Raw genomic sequence first — 14833 nt, forward strand, 5'->3', positions numbered from 1 at the left:
AAAGAGATGATACTGAACTAGAAAAACAGTAATAAAAGTATCAATAAAGACAAAAGCTATTTCTGAGCAAATAAATCTGCTACTTAGCTATTTCCTCTGAATTGAACTATTTTCTACTGGAGGAAAGAAGGAGATCCATTAAAACTCTAGAAGCTAAAAAAGTTGGGCTTAGAAAATAAGACTCAAAACTTGAGGCATTTTTAAGATTCAAGAGGTACCTCCCCAAGGTTATGCAATCAGTAAGCAATTGCTGAGGAGAAGAACTGCCTGAGAATTGGTCAGGGAGCTCGCTCTAGGAATGCAGTTTCCCTAAGTTGTCTCCAATGCTGCAGTGATGCAACTACAGAGATATTCATGTTCTTCAACCATGTTCTTTAAAATAACTCCAGTGAACCACTGGCTCACCAAGCTGGACTTGGATAAAACTGTTTCTTTGGTCTGTTATCAGTGCTCTACCTGGAAAAAATTAATATTCATTCACATCTCCAAGGAAAAGTAACAAAACAATAGGAAATGAAGGGCTTGCAAGATTGGTGAAGAAACAGCCCTAAAACAGAACAATGCACATAAAAACATACCCATGTGACAGGCGTAGTAATACAAAACTGAAAGAAGTTTGAAGAGCCACAGATTTGGAGCCCTTTGAGAGTCAGAAGCTTAACATAAGGGTAAGAAACCAAGTGGTGGCCAATCAGGACTGACTAGAGAGCCCCAGCTAGCATCAAAAAATAAAACCTAGGCTACACTAAAAATGGTATGAAAAGCTGTAGAAGAATGTTAATTCAGCAACATGGCTGCTCTGGCAAAGGATCACATCCAAAGACCTTCTAGATCTCTGAGATCCAGCTGGAATGGTACATCTTTAATATCTCTGTTTGGCATACAGACAAACCCTTAGTACACATCTTTAATTCCAAACAATGAAGGGAAAGTTAGTTTGTAGAAGGAAGCAGCCATGTTTGAAAGTGATGTCTTATTGAGGGGTAGACAAAGTGATGAATCAGAGAAAGATTTGACAGAATGAGTCAGAAATAGGATACTCCCAGTTCTCATGAGAACAGACATGAAAAAGAGACTAATTAAGAGACCAGTACAGAGAGAGAGAAAGAGAAATAGAAAGAGACACACAGAAACAGAGAGGGGAGGAAGAGGAAGAGAAAGAAAAAAAGGCAGTTTTATCAGGACAGGTTGCAGCTGAAGACAGATGAGCCAGAGAATGAGGAGCCAGGAAATTAGAACAGATTACAGTTAGTTTGAGGCCAAGCTGAACAATTCAGTCAGAAGCCAGTTTAAGTCAGTCAGTTTGGAGAGAAATTTGGCCTAGAACAGAAGAGTTGAACCAGCCAGCCAAAGTTTAGAAAGACCTAGAAACCGTGAGCTTATTCAGCAGTAAGCCTCCTAGAATCTTGGAAGTGGACCAGTGAGTGGGGGAAAGGAGAGACTGCTGAGTAGTAACATCTTCCTCACACTCAGCCCTACACTAATACTTAGGATTATGTCACCAAGAGATTCTCCTAGTCCTATCAGCCGGGTAAGAACATGGCGTTTTCTTTGTTTGGCAGCTACCATGACTTCATCTTTTGCTACTAATTTCTTTTGAAAATACCATGATTCTATGACTGAAAAAGAAAATCAGAAATGTAATTGTGGTTGGTGGACCTCAAAAGCTTATAAAGCAAACACAAAATTAAATGAAAGACATTTGAGAGCTGCTAAGGTCCAAAGAGGCTACCAAATGGCAAGCTGTCACTTGACATTTTTGCAATGATTTTCTGGTTATAAGTCTGAATTTACCTCATTTACATAATGTGATACTTCTATGTGGTCTTTTATGTTCCAATATTTGCCTTTAAATGTATAAACATAGATAAATCTGGTATTCCTTTAAAGTAAAATACAAGCCTCATTTAAAAAATATTTTGAATAAATATTATAGTGATTTGAATGAGAATGACCCCCATAGGCTCATGTGTTTGAATACTTAGTCTCCAATTGGTAGAACTATTTGAGAAGGATTAGGAGGTGTGACCTTGTTGGAGGTAGTGTGTCTCTAAGGGGCAGGCTTTGAGATTTCAAAAAACTGATAGCAAGTTGTAAGTTCCATATATGCTAACCTTCCAGAACCAGAACCCCAATTAAACTCTTTTAAATCGTGCCTTGATCATGGTGCTTTATCACAGCAATAGAAATATAAGTAAGACAGAATTTTCTTTTTGTATTAAAAAAGAGACAATATCAGGCATGGTGGCACATAGCTATAATCCCAGCAGAAGAAAGAAAGGCAGAAGCAGTAAGAGTTTTAATCCAAATCTGAGGCCAGCCTGAACTACAAAGCAAGACCTTGTTGGGGAAAGTGAGGGGAGTGGGGGGTATGACAACACCAAATTCAACAAGGCAGGCTCACCTGGGATGAGAAAGAAAGGCATGTACAATATGGGAATCAATCATAGTTAGCTCCTTAACCCTGTTAGCAGTCATCTAGGTTTAACTTGGAAATGGTTGGCTCATAAATATTCATTTTTACAACCAGCTTCCAAATGTGACATATAATCTGGCATGTTCAAATTAGGTTTCTTTTCTTTTCTTTTTTCTGTGTGTGTGTGTGTGTGTGTGTGTGTGTGTGTGTGTGTGTGTGTGTGTGTGTGTATGTATATGTAAGTTCACATATATGTGAAAAGATGGTATCATGTATATGGCTGCCTGAAACTGACGTCAAATGTCTTCTTCAGTTACACTCATTTTATTTTCTGGCCATCTCTCACTGGACTCTAAGCTCACCAATTCTTGTTAGTCTAACTGCCTGACTTACCCTGTTTGGCTTATCCCATCCCTACCTCTCTAGCATTAGCATTAGGCAGCTGTTATACTGGTTCTGGGGATCCAAACTCTGGTCCTCATGCCTAGACAGAAATTAATTTATTTACTGACCTCTCACCCCAGCCCTAGAAATTCAAACAATGCACAGAAGTCAAAAAGTAGACAGAAAATAGGGCAAGTTACTAAACTACTGAGTGTGGTTTCTAGAGTCTATGATGGAGACAGGGAATAGTAGAGCTCTCACCATTTAATTAGTCTTAAATAAAGATACATCTTTCTCTAGGCATTAAATGACACATAGGTTAAAAGGTTTTGGGTTTTTTTTAAAATATTATTATTTAAAGGTGGACTTAAAATCAAACAATCAAAAACAAAAATAAAGGACTTCATTATTCCATTAGACAGCTACTTGCTGAAATGTAAGGCAAACATGCATCAGATTAGTTCTCTGAGAAGAAATCTGTAAGTTTAGAACACTACACAGATGGGAGCTTGATGCCAGCCTGTTGAAAGACTGCTCATTTTTTTCTATCCTGATTAACCTGTCTATTTCTCCTTTCGTTTTATATAAACCGCTATACATTCCAATCGCCATACTCAAGAACACACACAATACTGGAAAATATGATGAAATGATTTAAAAACTGAACCTCAGGAACTAATTCATTTCTTTTGAGACAGGGTCTCTCTATATAAAGTCCTGGCTGGCCTGGAACTTTGTGTGTAGACCAGACAGGACTCAAACTTAGAGAGATCCACTTGCCTCTGTCTTCCAAGCACTGGAATTAAATGTGTACACCTTGCAACTGTCTTATTTTTATAAAAATACATTAATTGATATATATATATGAATTAATGATTGATGTACACTTAGTTTGACTACAAGTACATAATTTCAGTAAAATAAAAAAGATTAATCACTTACTATGTATCAGGAATTGTGCCAGACACTGAGGATACAAAGATGAATAAGACACGATTTCTTCTGTCAAGGAGCTCATAGTCTGGTGAGGATACAACCCTGCAAACATAAACAGTTTTCAGTGTGACACAGAATGCCCAGAACTTCCTCTGGAACACATGAGGAAAACATATAACCTTCAGTCAGGGAGCAGAGGCATCACAAAAAAGTAACCTGAAAATATAAACTGTAACTTTTTATTTATTTCTTTTTTTAAAGAAGGCTTGTGCCTGACACAGTGGCACACACCTTTAATCCCAGCACTCAAGAGGCAGAGACAGGCAGGTGAGTATGATGCTATCATGTCTCAAAAGAGGGAAAAAAATTATGAGTTGTGTGTGTTTTGCCTGCATGTCTATCTGTTGTATACAAAACACATTCCTGATGCTCAGGGAGTCAGAAGAGGGCAGTACATCCCCTGAAATTGGAGTTACAGAAGACTGTACAAAGAAAAGAACCTGAGTCCGCTGAAAGAGCAGCCATTGCTCTTAAGAACTGAGCATCTCTCCAGTCTCACAATTCTTTAAAAATATCTTTTTATGTAAGTGTGCATGTATGTATGTCACATGTATGAGGACACCTGCAGAAGTACTTCAGATCCCTGAACTGGAACTACAGATGGTTGTGAGCTTCCCTAAGTCTGGAATCAAACCTGGGTACTATACTAAAGCAATAAGCTCTACTGCCACTGAACAATTTCTCCAGGCCCTGAAGTACAATTACTCAAGACATAATTACAGAGAGTTAACAGTATGGCTTGGGCAATGGTACAAGAGGTAAAAAAGCTAATAGGGAAATAAAATTCTAATTATAATGTGAACCAAACTATAGGTTTATCCTCAAATATACTGAGGGGCTTCAATAATGAAAATTGCATTTGGAATGATACCTTTGGCAGCTATGAGGCTACTACATTCAAAGGAGACTGAACAATCACACTGGCAACATGAAAGAAGTACTGGGGTACTCTGACCAGACGCCTATGCTATAATAAAATGAAACAAAATCTGAAACTAAGAGTTTTCCACTTTAATGCAGACAGACAATGGTGTCACAGCAGCAGAGGGAGAAGAGGATCAAATGTTAAGAGACAAAATATCACAAAGTTTACAAGAGCCAGCTCTACAGTCACATGACAAGGACTTCATTTCCAGTGTTGCCACTTACGAGCTGTGTGCTATGCTGTATTTCCCATGGGTCACTGTCTGTATCAGCAGAAGAAAAAGAGCACAGCCATCCACTCCATGCTGTAAGGAGCAGGACATAAAACACAGGACACACACACACCTTAGGACTTCGATTCCATGGTGCAAAGTACCCACTAGTAGAAAGCTAGTTGCTATTCTAATTTTGAGACTTTAGAAACTTTTCATTTGGGGTATGATGTTCAAAGAAAACTTGTTAATATCCCTGTATCAGAAACAGCTAGGTTTAAGTTGAAGGGGAAGAAATATTTGGAGTCAGTTCCGCAGAGGTATTAAACACAGATGGTAATGGGCTTGCTAGTGGTGGAGATTTTCTGAAATAATTACTGAGAGAACTAAGAAAGGGTGCTGATCAACCATCACTAAGCAATATTAATACGGTGTTTTTCATAACTCACAGGTACAACATTCTGCATGTTAGTATGACTATTCCCCAGACATACTTGGGATGCAGCATATAAGAACAGTGAAAGACTGTAAGGCCAACTCCAATGCAAAGAACTCAGAGAGTAAGCAAGGCAAGGGAAATAGCAAAGTCTGATTTCACCAAACTCTTCAACAAAGTAGATATTTAGCCAAGTAAGAGTAGTTTAAAAATCTGTGTAGAGGAGACAAAGAGCACATCTAAGCTGATTTTGTCCAGTTCAACCCTTGAAAAATTCCACAGCGTTGCTATTCAGCTGCAGAGAATAAAAGAGAATCCTATATACAGGTGATATACTATATTTCTAGTACTCTGAAATTATAGACCTATCAAAACCTCATGTAGATACTGGGGGAAGAAAGCTGGGCGTGGGTGCATGCCTTTAATCCAGTATTGAGGAAGCAGAGGCAGGAGGATCTCTGTCAGTCCAAGGTCAGCCTGGGCAACTTAATGAATTCCAGGACAACCACTGATAAATACAGACACTCTCATAAAAGCAAGCAAACAAACAAACTTAAAAAAAAAATAGAAGAGGAAAAATAGGTGGGGAAAGGGTTGTTGTGTGTTGTTGCTTCTGAGAATGGCTCTCACTCAGTAGCCGCCCGACTGCCCTCAGACCCTGAGCACTAGCCTCGGATCCTGCATTGCCAACTCTGGGAGAGCTATCTAGTTGTCTGCTTACTGAAAGATGTTCTGATAAAATCAAAGCAATAAAACAAAACAACAAACAACACTCCTAAAAAGTCAGATCAGATTAGAATGACCCGAACTGTCTGTATACTCAGCATATACTCAGCACAGTATTCAGCTTTAGAAGGCCAGTAAAATGCTGTCATAGCTCCGTAGGGCTGAATCAGTGAATGGGCATTCACACTGATGGTCTAATCTGTAAGAATGGCACAAATAAAAAATAATGAAGGTGATGTCCAGATTCAACAACAGGGAATCTAGTTTTGGAAACAATATTAAGAGAAAGGAAATAACTCAGTAATAAGATAGGGAAGAGAGCATCAAGTGCTATAGAAACTTGGCCCAAAGACAGGGAACTAGAAAGTTACAAATCTTTTATTATTATAGTTACTATATCAACAACACAAAATTTAAAACTCAGCAAATATAAAAATGAGAAATGTGAAAGAACCTATCAGCCTCCCTAATACCCAATTTAACAACTCTAAAGCACACAAAGAATTATTTTATAAAAATGTAAACTATACCAAATCTAAGAGCACATCAAAACCACCATTTATCATGATCAAGTAGGCTTCATCCTAGGGATGCAAGGTTGGTTCAATTATACAAAAATCCATTAACGTAATCCACTATATAAACAAACTCAAAGGAAAAAAATCACATGATCATCTCATTAGATGCTGAAAAAGCATTTGACAAAATACAACATCCCTTCATGTTAAAAGTCTTGGAAAGATCAAGAATTCAAGGCCCATGCCTAAACAAAATAAAAGCAACATACAGCAAACCAACAGCCAATATCAAATTAAATGGAGAGATACGAAGCAATCCCACTAAATGTGGGACCATGAAAGGATGGCTTGGTTTCTGATAGAGCACTGGCTTAGAGATAGCTGGAGACCCAACAGGTGTCCATGCCTTCGAGAGACGGCACATATCTCACCACGCCCCCAGACTCCAGACTCCTGACACGAGGGCCCCCCCCTCCATCCCAAGACCTCCATTGATCTGTGCCTTTTAGTCATGTAGGACAGCCCTAGCCAGAGAGGTTTGTGTCACCTAGCACAAGTAGAGGGCATGACTACAGGCTTCAGCCTCAAGAGATTTCCATATTAATGAGATACCTGAACCAGAGGGCGTAGCCAATTAAGCATTCTTTCCCAGACCCTCTTCCCTCCTCCCTCCCTATTTAAGTCAGGTCAGCCCTGAGTTTCAGGGGGTGCAGTCAGATCCATCTACCATCTGCTATGACAGTAAAGCTTTATAAAACCCTGGACTTCCTTGTGTCTTTGGGGCCTGCTGTGGAGAACTGTGGAGGGACCTTCTAAATATTGAGCCGCTGTCTAATCTCCCATGGAGAGCTTCTGTGTTCCCACTGTAGAGGCCTCCAATTCAAGTGATCCAGCCAAACAAGTACAGTAACAAAGAGTCTCTTTCCCAAGGGGCGCTGTCGGGCACCCTTCCCCTCTCCCCCTCACGTCTCTGTTCCTCTGAGGTCCCCAGCAGTGTCTGGGAGCCCGAGGACAAGACCATTGGCCTCTGGGTCCACTCAAGAGTCCTACCCCCGCAGGACTTCAGACTGAGTTTGCTCCACACCCCGGAGCCCCCCCCCCCCCCCACAGTGCCTGCCTGGCGCCAAGTGGAAGGGGCTCAGTCAAATTTTCATGCTTCTGCCACTCTGAGCCATGGGTCCAGCCAACTGAGCCGTGGCAGACACAACTAAACCACAACTCCACCCAACAGAACCCACTCAAACACATGCCCACACACAAGCTAACAACCCCACAACTAAAATCAGGGACAAAACAAGGATGCCCATTCTCCCCATATCTATTCAATATAGTACTCAAAGTTCTAGCTACAGCAAGAAGACAACAAAAAGAGATCAAGGGGACAGAAGTTGGCAAAGAAGTCAAGGTATCACTATTGCAGATGATATGATAGTATATATAAGCAACCCCAAAAATTCTACCAGAGAACTTCTACATCTGATAAACAACTTCAGCGAAGTGGCTGGATATAAACTTAACTCAAATCAGTAACCTTCCTTTATACAAATGATAAACGGGCTGAGAAGAAATTAGGAAAACAACACTCTTCACAATAGTCATAAATAATATAAAATATATTGGAGTAACTCTAACCAAACAAGTGAAATATCTGTATGACAAGAACTTCAAGTCTCTCAAGAAAGAAATAAAAGAAGACCTCAAAAAATGGAGAGACCTCCCATGCTCATGGACTGGTATAACTAACATAGTAAAAATAGCCATCCTACCAAAAACAATCTACAGATTCAACTCAATCCCTATCAAAATCAACACAATTCTTCAAACACATGGAAAGAGCAATTCTCAAATTTATCTGGACAAACAAAAAGCCCAGAATAGTGAAAACAATTCTTAACAATAAAAGAACTTCTGGGGAATCACCATCTCTGACCTCAACCTATACTACAGAGCAATAGTGATAAAAACTGCATGGTTTGGGTACAGACAGACAGTTACATCAATGGAATAGAATTGAAGACCCAGAAATAAGACCACACACTTATGGACACTTGATCTTTGACAAAGAAGCCAAAAATATACAATGAAAAAAGTGAAAGCATCTTTAATAAATGGTGCTGGTCTAACTGGCAGTCTGTACGTAGAAAAACAAAAATAGATCCATATTTTTCACCTTGCACAAAGCTCAAGTCCAAATAAATCAAGGACCTCAACATAAAACCAGATACACTGAATTGAATAGAAGAGAAAGTGGGAAAGAGCCTCGAACTCATTGGCACAGGGGGAAAATTCCTAAACAGAACTCCAATGGTTCAGGCTCTAAGATCAAGAATTAATAAATGGGACCTCATGAAACTGGAAAGCTTCTCTAAGGCAAAGGACATAGCCAATGGAACAAGCTGGCAACTTACAGATTGGGAAAAAGTCTTCACTAACACCACATCCGATACAGGGCTAATACCCAAAATATATAAAGAACTCAAGAAGCTAACCACCTAATCATAAAATGGAGTATAGAATGAAACAGAGAATTCATAACAGAGGAATCTCGAATGGCTGAAAACCACTTAAAGCAATGTTCAAAGTCCTTAGTGATTAGGGAAATGCAAATCGAAATGATCCTGAAATTACACCTTACACCAATAAGAGTGGCTAAAATCAATAACTCAGGTGACAGCACATGTTGGCAAGGATGTGGAAAAAGAGGAACACTCCCTCACTGCTGGTGGGATTGCAAACAAAAACAAAACAAACCACTCTGGAGATCAATCTGGAGGTTCCTCAGAAAATTGGAATAGTTTTACCTAAAGACCTAGCTAGAGCACTCTTGGGCATATACCCAAAAGATGCCCCACCATGCTACAGGGGCACCTGTTCCACTATGTTCATATGGGCTTCATTTGTGATAGCCAGAAGCTGGAAACAACCCAGATGTCCCACAACAGAAGAATGGATACAGAAAATATGGTTCATTTACACAATGGAATATTACTCAGCTATTAAGAATGAGGACATCCTGAGTTTTGCAGGCAAATGGATGGAACTAGAAAATATCATCCTGAGTAAGGTAACTCAGACCCAAAAGGACATGCATGGTATGTACTCTCTAATAAGTCTGTATTAGCCAACAAAAATACAGAATACACAGGATACAATCCACAGAACTCAAGAAGGCTAGTAAGCTGAAGGGCCCAAGTGAGGATGCCTCAATCACACTTGGGAGGGAGAAGAAAGCAATCACAGGAGGGGGATAGGAAGGGAGGAACCTGGGTGGGAAAGGCAGCAGAGAGGGGAAAGGGGGAACATGATATTGGAGGTATTGGAGGGAGAACAGAACTGAAGTCCTGAGAGCCAGTAGAAAGAATTGAAACAGACAACCTCAGAAGGTAGGAAGTTGGGGAACCCTCTAGACTGTACCAGACATCTGGAAGGTGAGAGACTCTCAGGACTCAAAGGGAGGGACCTTAGATGAAATAGCCTACAATGGGGAGAGGGCATTCATAGAGTCCACCTCCTGTAGAAAGACAGTACATCAAGTGGAGGGATGAAGTTGCCATCCCACAGTCAAGAACTGACCCAGAATTGTTCCTGTCTGAAAGAACTACAGGGACAAAAATGGAGAAGAGTTTGAAGGAAAGGAGGTCCAGTGACTAGCCCAAATTGGGATCCATCTCAAGGGGAAGCTCCAAGACCAGACACTATTACTGATGCTATGGTGTGCTTACAGACAGGAGCCTAGCATGGCTGCCCTCCAAACGGCCCAACAAGCAACTCAAAGAATCAGATGCAGATACTTACACCCAACCAATGGAAAGAAGACAGGAACCCCTGTGGTTGAATTAGGGAAAAGTTGGAAGAAGCTGAGGAAGAGGGCGACCTCATAGTAAGACCAGCAGTCTCAACCAACCTGGACCCCTGAGATCTCTCACTGAGCCACCCTAGGTAGCATACACCAGCTGATAGGAGACCCCACATATACATCAGAGGACTATCTGGTCTGGCCTCAGTGAGAGAAGATGTTTCTAACCCTCAAGAGACCTGAGTTCCCAAGGAGTGGGGAGGTCTCATGGGGTGGAAGTGGGGGGGGGGGAATCCTCTTGGATCAGGAGGCGGGGTGAGGTGTGGGATGATGTCTTACTCAGGGTTTGTATTCCTGCACAAAACATCATAACCAAGAAGCAAGTTGGGGAGGAAAGAGTTTATTCAGCTTACACTTCTACACTGTTGTTCATCACCAAAGGAAGTCAGGACTAAAACTCACACAGGGCAGGAACCTGGAGGCAGGAGCTGATGCAGATGCCATGGAGGGTGTTGCTTACTGGTTTATTTCCCCTGGTTTACTCAGCTTGCTTTCTTATAGAGCCCAGGACCACCAGCCCAGGAACGGCATCACCACAATGGGCTGGGCCTTCCCTGCTTGATCACTGAAAAAACGCCTTACAGTTGGATCTTATGGAGGCATTTCCTCAAGGGAGGCTCCTTTCTCTGTGATAACTCCAGCTTGTGTCAAGTTGACACATAAAACCAGCCAGCACAGATGAAGAACAGTCAGAGGGTGAATGGGGGAGGGGGCAGTGCGGGGTAAAGACTGAACTGTAAAAAAAAGATTAAAAAAAAGAAGAAGGAGGAGGAGGAAGAGGAGGAGGAGTAGGAGGAGGAGGAGGAGGTAGGTGAAGCTGAAGTTTGTAGTTTGAGACTTGAATTTGCCACAATTTCGTCCATTGTAAGAGCATGGCTACTTCTGGGTTTAAAATATGACACTGTGTGACTGCCCAACACAGAACTATGAGACAATGCTTGGTGAAGGTGGGTGGAAACGTCCTGCTCAAGTGAACCACTGCTCCATAGCTTGCATTTTTGTATTTGTATTGTTACATTTGCCACACTGGTTGTACAAGTTGGAATTTGACATTCTTTTTTAGAATGTAGGCTTCTTCAGACTGTTTCTATTTACTTCGCTGGACCCTCAGCATACTGTCTTTGTCACTTGCATGAATGAGCCTTCAAAACAAATGAACTCATAGCTCATCTTTTTTTCTAAACACCATAAGGTTAAGGACATTTTTTCATCTCCCTCTCTCAGCTTTATTAAGCTATATTTGGCATGTAAGAATTATGTGCTTTTGCAATGTTTATCATGGCATTATGAGAGATGAAATCTTTGTGAAATAATTAAATTAACTGTCAAAAAGGTAAAATATAGAATATGATTTAACTTAAGGCAAGAATGTTACTTCTACATAGAAAGACAATTTATAAAAAGATATTGCTAATATTTTAATAAATTTATAAATCAAGATGACCGGAAAACAACTTGGTTAGCACAGAACCATCAGTCCACACTTTAGTCTTCCATCCTTGGAAACTTCTCGGTTGTGTGGAAACAGGGCCACTCTATAGTCTTAGTGACTAGTGTAATGAATGAGTCCATCCACACTTAGCTCTTCATATGGTCTCAAATTAACAGAATTCTGCTACAAAGCAGTTTCCTACTTACCTGACTCTTAAAACTGTAGAAAGAAACCCAGATCAGTTACACAGAACAAAGCAGGGTACAAGATCACACCATGCGGACTACATAAGAGCGACAGGGAGAAAAGAAACACCTAGCATCTTTCTTAGCTCTCAGACACATTTTTAACAAACTCTAAGTCATCACTTTGACTCCTAAAGACCCAAATTCTGTACAAGCTTCCTAATGTTCAGTCCCTCTGATGCCCCCATTCCAGGCTCTCATCCCCATGGTATGCCCCCTTGTCACTGTCAGGCCTTCACAGGTACATCAGAACCTCACCATCTTTCAGCTTGCCCGCCTTCAACCTTTTTGCACAAATGACCCTCATTCTAATCTCTGCACACAACCTAGCAGAAATGGTCTCTACCACTGTGCTCCTCCCCTAGAACCTGCCCACTTTTCTCCTCAGGAATGCAGCAGTACCATTGCGCCTGCACTTGCATGCACTCTACCCCTGGGCTGCATTTCCGGCTGTAATTTAGGTGGCTTTTGTATTTTAGTGTTGTCTTTTTTTATTTTTTATTTTTTGTCTTTTTCTTCAATACCATCATTAGAATGACTACATGCAGGTGTGCATCCCTCCCCTAGTTGCCCCAGTTGAGTTAAAAGAAACACTTGAGCCCAGGAGTTCAAGTGCAACATGAGCAAAATGAGACATTACATGAAGGAGAAGAAATAAATTATCATCATAATTTTTATAAAGTATACAAATTAATCCCCAAAAACCCTCCTCTAAGAGTTATCAGTTTAGAAAGCACTAGTTTACATTAAAATAAACTTAAAATCCCGATTAAATAGCTGAGACAGGGTACTTAAATAAGAAATGGATGACAGAACACAGTTTTTAAACTTAGAATTACTTCACTGAAAATATGACTATCTCATAAAACAAGGCATATTAGTAAATCACCCATTACTGCACCAATTTAACTCATAGCTGTTTTATTTTATTATGTTCCTCAATCACACCTTTTATTTTTTACTCCACAGCCCCATTTACAAATGTTGCCAAATAAAGGTCTGGTGGAATCCTTGGCTAACATCAAGGCACTGAATATCTAATTTATGCTCATGTTTAGAAACTCTGAAAACAATATTCTAGAACACCACAAGATGGTGATATTGCACCATAAAAACAATGTTTTAAAAGTTACTTTTTTTTTTCTTTTACCAACTTCCCTAAAATAAAATAGTTTAAGACCTTTCCAAGAAAGGACATAAAAAGTATGCATGCTTTGTTTACTAGAAAACATTAGTCAGAAAGGAAAATGTACTCAAACTTAGCAGCAACCCTTCCAGCTTTTAGCCCAAAGGAGTTTTTAAAAACCCTTGACTAATAAAAACTCAGGGCTGGTGGCTCTACCTATGCTGACTTCCTCCCCTGACCAGCCCTACCTTATGATCATCATAAAAGTGTTCGATTCAGCATATTTTTTACTATGTCTCTATACCTAACAATTTCTCCTATACTTAATTAAAGAAGTGATTTCTATTTTTTTCCTTCTTTCTTTTGGTATTATTATTATTTTTTAAGACAAGGTCTCAAGATCGGGCTGCCCCAAACTCAGCAATCTTCCTCCTACTTCAGCTTCCAGAGTATTGGGGTCAAAAGTGTGAGCCAGCATACCCAGCTCAAATTCCTGTTTTTTTCCTTTTTTGGTCTTAAAAACACTGATGATAAGTTTCAGTTATATCAACAAGAAATTACACCTGAATGGTGTTCAGCACTGGGAGCTAGGTACTTTCTTTTGTCCTAATATGTTATTTCTCAGTATCTTATAATATGCAATATTGTTTTCAAAACGGTTAAAAACTGACTTTAAAGCAAAAAATTGCTCGTTTATTAATTTTTTTCTTCTTCCCTTATTGAGCACTGAGAAAATAGTTTTCCCACACAAATACTACACAATATCAATTTTTAAAATGCTATTCAAGACTAAACACATCAAAACTTTAGTTCAAACTCTGAGACTGAATTACTGTCTAAATACTATCTAAATATTGTCTAAATACTAAATACTTGGGCACCCGTGAGAAATACCTATAACCACAGATGTGGTGTCAACTAAATGCACTGGAACAATATCTGTATAAAATTACACACATTCTACCATACACTCTAGTCACTTGTAGATTTCCTATAAAACACAATGTAAATCCTATGTAAAATACTTGTTATGCTGCATTGTTCTGGAAATAAAAGATGAGGGGAGATCATGAGTATCTTGAACACACTAAGAATGTTTTCTCAAATATTTTCAATACAAGGTTGCTTGACCCTGTAAGCGCAGAACCTACAAATACAGAGGGCAGACTGCATTTGCTGCATCATGAAACAGCAAAAAGCATGGTCATGAGGAGCTTATACACAGACAAAGAGACTCAGGAACACAAAGCCCACCCCTGCTGACTAGGTTAGTATTCTTCTACTGTGCAATGGACCCTCAGCTATCAACACCAAAAACTACGTTCCCCCAAAATGTTTCTTGATTATTTCTAAATGTATTACAAATTCTAATTTATCACAATTTGAACAGCCATGATCACAATTTACCACAAAATTCACAGCCTTACCTTGAATTCCAAAGTGACATTTTTTTAGCTCCAGAAAAGCACGTTGGGGGAAGTTAACACAGAGAATGGTTTTCAACTCAGACATACCTGAGTCCAACCTCTGCTCTCCTATTTGTATATATTTAACCTCAGCTT

General features: G+C 39.8%; 1 protein-coding gene across 2 annotated transcripts in view; it reads right to left on the minus strand.

Moving 5' to 3' along the window:
* Positions 1–14833, minus strand: part of Wwp1 (WW domain containing E3 ubiquitin protein ligase 1) — a 101447-nt gene that overhangs the window by 75940 nt on the left and 10674 nt on the right. For both annotated transcript variants that reach the window (XM_028780182.1, XM_028780190.1), the window contains exon 2: positions 3743–3838. The gene's annotated coding sequence lies outside the window, so the exon portion shown is untranslated. The remainder of the gene's footprint in view (positions 1–3742; positions 3839–14833) is intronic.

Source organism: Grammomys surdaster, unplaced genomic scaffold (assembly GCF_004785775.1).
Source record: "Grammomys surdaster isolate TR1022 unplaced genomic scaffold, NIH_TR_1.0 97, whole genome shotgun sequence".
Classification (NCBI taxonomy): Eukaryota; Metazoa; Chordata; class Mammalia; order Rodentia; family Muridae; genus Grammomys; species Grammomys surdaster.